Genomic DNA, 6000 nt, shown 5'->3' with positions numbered 1-6000 from the left:
GCGTGGCGGTCGCGAGAAGACGGGAGAGGCACCTGGGCCACTACTGGCCAAGTAACGAAGTAGTACAGTCGCTAATCCCTGGGGATCTCCTCAAATTTTTGGGCTCTCTAGGATTAGATGAGGTACTGTAAATGGTTGAGGGCACAATAGACCTGCTGGTTGTTGTTGTTGTAGCAGCATACAAATTCCCCAAAGACTTTTTGGGGAGTGTTGCTGGAGTGACAGTCCTTGGCCAGATATAAATCTGGGTCGTTCCGGTTACGTAGACCCGACTGTCGTGGGAACGATAGACCTGCTGGTCGCAGTGCATGCCTCTATTAATTATCTATCTATCTATCTTATACAAAAGTATATCCTCTTTACAATAAGCATCTACCATAGATATGTATGTTAACACACCAAATTTCAAAGTCATGTGAATTACGCTTTCGAAGTTATACCTGATTAAAAATGTTGTTGTTGTTGTTGTTGTAGCGGCACTACTAAGCCCCGCCTGTTTCGGGTCAACTTTTCAATCATTATCGTCGAGCTCAACTAACGGTAGGCCCAGGAAACGAGCTGTATCGATGGGGTCGGACCAAAGGGAGAGGGGTGTTAGTTGAGTCGGATTGAGCTGGCATGTGAAGAGGTGATTGGTGTCGTGGGGGGAGTCTCCACATGCCGGGCACTCATTTGGGATGTTTGGGTCGAGTCTGGACAGGTAGCTGTTAAGACGGCTACAATATCCTGACCGTAACTGAGCCAGAGTAACGCGGGTCTCTCTAGGTAATTGAAGCTCCGTCTCTTCCACAGGTGGTGATTGGGCTCCGATAACGACATTCCTAGGCCTGGAGTCGAGGTAGGTGGAGACTGACTCCCTATGAATGTCGTTAATCGCTTGTCTGTACGTCATTGGGTCCAGTGGTTGGTCTGTGTAGGTTTGGACTGCGTCCTTGTACACGAATAGGTGCCCCCTGACGTGCCTGGGCGGAGGCCCCTCCTCCAGCAGTGGTCTGTTAGGGTGTTCACTTCTGTGACACCCCACCAGAAACTGCTTACTGAGCATTTTATTGTGTTCCCGTACGGGGAGCACTTGGGCCTCGCTGTGTAGGTGGTGCTCAGGCGTCATCAGAAGGCACCCAGGCGCTGTCCGGAGTACGGCGTTCTGACAAGTCTGTAGCTTCGTCCACTGCGTCCAACTAGTCCCCGGTGACCAAACAGGCGCTGCATAATTTAGAACCGGCCGGCCAATTGCCTTGTATGTTGCCAGCAACGTTTCTTTGTCTTTGCCCCAAGTGCTGCCGGCGAGCGACTTGAGGACCTTGTTGCGGCTCTGTACTTTGTTGACAACTGCGGTTGTGTGCGCGGAGAAGGAGAGCAGGCTATCAAAGGTAACCCCTAAAATTTTTGGGTTGTTCACCGTCGGTATAGGTGTGCCGTCGACGTGAATGCCTAATTCTAGCCTGACCTCCTTCGTCCAGGTGGTGAAGAGGGTCGCCGTTGATTTCGTTGGGGAGAGGGTTAGGCTCCTTGCAGTGAAGAAGCGAGAAAGGCTGGAGAGATAACCGTTTACTTTTGAGCAGAGGTCATCAATTCCATTCCCGGACGCCAAAATCGAACAATCATCAGCGTACGAGATCAGGGAAACTCCTTCAGGGGGCTGGGGGAGTTTCGAGATGTAGAAGTTAAAAAGTAAGGGGGAGAGAACACCACCTTGTGGAACCCCTTGTTTCATTCTTCTTGGTTTCGAGGTTTGATCTCTGAAGATTACTGATGATTGTCGACCACTCATATAATTCGCCGACCATCGCTTCAGTCCCTGTGGGAGAGAGGAGGCCTCAATGTCTTCTAGCAGCGTGGAATGGCAGACGGTGTCAAACGCCTTTGACAAGTCCAACGCTACTAGGACAGTTCTCTCACAGGGGCGGTTGCGCTTTAGGCCACGAGTTATCTGGATGTTTATGGCGTTAAGTGCTGTTGTTGTGCTGTGCACTTTACGGAAGCCATGCTGATGTTTCGCTGGGTTAGGTGGCAGGTGAAGTATGGGAGCAGCAGGGCCTCAAGTGTCTTCGCGACCGGGGAAAGGAGCGTTATCGGGCGATAAGAGTCTCCTCTGTTGGCGGGCTTCCCCGGTTTCAGCAGTGGGACCACTCTCCCTGATTTCCACACATCAGGAATGATGAGAGTGGTCATAGAGAAATTGAGGACCTCCGTGAGGTATGCTACTACCACAGGCCCCAAATGTTTCAACATCAGCATACAGATTCCGTCGGGTCCAATGGCTTTGGAGGCTTTCGCCTTCCCGATGACCCCCTTCACTTCACCGCTGGTGAAAACAAGTGGTGCACTGTTTTTGGGCAGTTTGTGCAGCCTCCTGGTCACTCGACGTTTGGCCTTGTCTACCGAAGGATGCAGTGTGAATTGCCGACTAAAATAGTTCGCGCATTTCTTCGGGTCCGATGAGGCGTGACCTTCGAATAAGATTTCCACTCTGTCATCACGCTTCGTCGGGTTGGACAAGGACCTCACGGTTGACCAGAGCTTACTCACACCAGAGGTGAAGTTACAGGCCTTCAAGTGCTCTTCCCACTTTTTCCGCTTATGTTCATTTACCAGTTGCCGAATCTCCAAATTAAGGTCCCTCAAGCGAGGGTCCCCGGGGTCGACCTGGCGTAGGTGGTCACGCTCATTTGCTAGAACAGCTGCTTCAGCCGGGAAATTTGGGCGGACTTCCGCGATGCGTCCGGACGGTATGAATGAGCTGCTGCGGCAGTGAATACCCTGCGGAACTGGCGTTCGCCAGCATGTACGTCTGTGGGTGTGGGGAGGGCGGCGAAGCTGCTCTCGGTAACTTCCGCGAAGCCGTTCCAATCAGCTTTGTTAAAGTTGGTGTAGGTTCGGTGATCCGCGGGAGCAAAGTCGGTGGGCTTATTGATCGAGATGATTATGGGCAGATGGTCTGATGCTAACGATAGCATAGGTCTCCATGATATGCTATTTATCAGACCAGCGCTAGCAATTGTTAGGTCTGGCGAGCTGCTGCAGCTGCCCACAATCCTGGTGGGGGCGTCGTCGTTCATGGTGCAGAATGTCGAATCGTCTATCTGCTCAGCCAAAATGTTTCCCCTCCGATCATTGGCCAGGCTTGAGTGTCAAAGATCGTGGTGCGCATTGAAGTCACCTACTACCAGTCGGTTTTCGCCTCTGAGTAGCGCACCTATGTCAGGGAGATATCCAGCCGGGCAGCAGGTGACAGGGGGTATGTACACGTTAAATATTTCGAGCTCGACATCGCCTGACCGGACATCTATGCCCTGACATTCTAGGGTAGTGTCCCTTGGGTCGATGTCTTCTTCGATTAGCCGATACTGCACTGTGTGGTGTAGAATGAACGCTAATCCTCCACCATTATCTCGCTCGCGATCTTTACGGAGCACATTGTAGGCGGCGCAACCCAACAAAGTTGAGTTGCTGTGCAACTTCGTTTCTTGGACCGTAGCTATCAATATGCCGTGCCGACCCATGAAGACTGCTATCTCCTCAATCTTGCTCTGGAGTCCGTTGCAGTTGAGTTGGAGTACGTTCGTATGCCTTGGGAGGCTGGTCGCGATACGGGGGGTGAGGGAAGTGTGGGGCCTACCTTGGGCCTGTTGCGCCTGACGCAGTTGCTGTTGCAGCCTGATGGTAGGTGGCTGCGATGTGGGCGTTGTTGTCTGCGCCGGCGGTGCACTACAGCAAGGGGCGCTGTAGTTGGTAGTCCACTCGCGTGTGGTGCGTAGACCAGAACATAGCCGGAAGTGGCACCAGCCAAGGCATGTGTTGCATTTGACTGATGTCACATTCCGGTATATTCTGTTCTGGCACACGGATCAGATGGTGTGGTCAACCAGTAGCTGCTGGTTGGCTCGCGCTCGCGAGTGGGACCGGCCGGTAGGTTGTGTGGGTGGGGTGTGTTGGGAGGTTTGCTGTTGCTCAGGGGAGCTTCTGGGGGGCCGTGCAGGCTCTTCGGGTGCTAGGTCGCACCCGTGCATTACGCGAGTGGGTAGCCGTGGAGGCTGATTGTGCCATTTGGCTTGAGCAACAGGGAGCCACAAAGTTTGTGGTCCACTCCCGGTGAGACCTAAGGCCAGAGCAGGTTCTTAGGTGACTCCATCCGTTGCAGGAGTTGCACCTAACCGAAGTGGAGTTCGGGTGGAGTCGATTCTGGCAAACACAGCAGAAGTAAATTTCAGGTCCGGGGTTGGGCTCTACGCCCGCGCGGAGAAGAAAGATGCGGAGCAATCCGGCTGCAAGGTATTGCTCCATGGACGAATAATGATTGGTGGGTATCGCCGATCTAGACGGGGTTAGATCGCCGAAACAACAGCCCTTGGTCGGGTAAAACCCGAGTCATTCCGGTACGTAGAACCGGCTGTCGTGGGAATGTGATTAAAAATGTCACGCCTTTGGGTGGTGCCACGCCCCCTTGTTAGATCTAATTTTTTTATAACCTAGGTTACGTCCATTCACTAGCTCCGGAGATTAGTGAGGTCAAACAGACAAACAGACAAACTACAGTTTTATTATAGTTTAGATATATATGGGAAAACTGAACCTCAGTGTAAAAATTATTTTCTTTATAAAACTAACAACCGTGTGGCTAAGACATTTGTAAAATTCTTAAATCAACCAAAAAATGACAAATTAAAGCTTTAAATGCATTTTTATTACCTTTTTTACGTTTAGAAATCAAGTTCTAAGTAAATTTTTTGAGTGAGTTTCAAATAGGTTGTGTTCAAGGTGTATACATTTTGGTTGTGTTCAAAGTACTGTCAAATAATTTACTATTCATAATTCAACTGTTTGGAAGAAAAATATATAGCAGAACTCATCTGCTTTTAATAAAATTGTGTTATATATTAATTGCGTGAGTGCTTTATCTATATTATGAGTTACTAACAATAATCCCCGAAAATCGGGGTGCTCCGTGGTCTAAAAAATCTGCATATTTATTTATTCTAAAAACCACATGCATTGCTTTTGGTGGTTAACTTCAACTTGGTACTTGGGCAAGATCGTACTCTACTCAAAACGCCATGCGTTAAGCAATGCTCTTGCTAGGGTCTGACCTTGAGACTTATTTATTGTTATTGCAAACGCAACAATAATTTTGAATTGGCGACATTTAAATACAAAAGCAAGTGTTGGGCTGTTAATTTATATGGGATAGCAAATTGATCGATCCTTCAAGTGGTTTTGATTAATTACACCAGGCTGAGGCTCAAATACCCAATCGGCTAAGGGCCGGTTACTCAATGGCTGGTTAACACTAATCTGCGGTTAAACATCGTTATCGACGATGTGAGGGGTGACTTCATAAAGCGGCGTTCATCCTCCTTCGTTTAGGGGGGTTTGGGGACCCACGCCCCCTCCCCCTCCGTCCCCCACCCCTAAGTCGTTGTACAATTAGCTAAAGATTTCCCCTTTTTCTGCTATATAAAGCAATTTAAATATGTTTTAACTTACTATTTTATTAAAAATACCTTTACAAGCTAGAGGTGTCAAACTATCGATGGTACTATCGATAGTTTTATTTTTTTGCCCCTATCGAGGAGTAGTGATAGTTTTTCTCAAAAAAGGTTAAACTATCGATAGTAGTAGTTGACTATCGATAGTTTAAAACCTCTTTTCTTAAGTTTGTCAATTTTTTATTATTTCATTGTGATTCCTCCTTTAATGGCCGATTTATCAAGCAACCTTTAATTGAAAGGCTCCCTTTATATTTAAACTTTGCTTCAAACCATAAGGCTATGTCTGAAGTAAAGCATTTCTATTATCGGTGTTTGACGTTTGTATGTTTCTTGGCTGTAAACAAATCAAAAAATTATATTACGAAATTTAAACAAAATATATCATATTTGAAAATTTATAATAAGCAACAATTAAACAAGGCAACAGTTATTTTGTTGAGGCAAATGATAAAGCTGTTTTTGATAGACTTTTTTATGCTGCTTACGAGTCCGTAAGCATAAAGTTTCCATC

This window comes from Rhagoletis pomonella, unplaced genomic scaffold, assembly GCF_013731165.1.
Source record: "Rhagoletis pomonella isolate Grant_MI unplaced genomic scaffold, Rhpom_1.0 Rhpom_scaffold_00002, whole genome shotgun sequence".
Taxonomy (NCBI): Eukaryota; Metazoa; Arthropoda; class Insecta; order Diptera; family Tephritidae; genus Rhagoletis; species Rhagoletis pomonella.
This window is presented reverse-complemented; position numbering follows the sequence as displayed.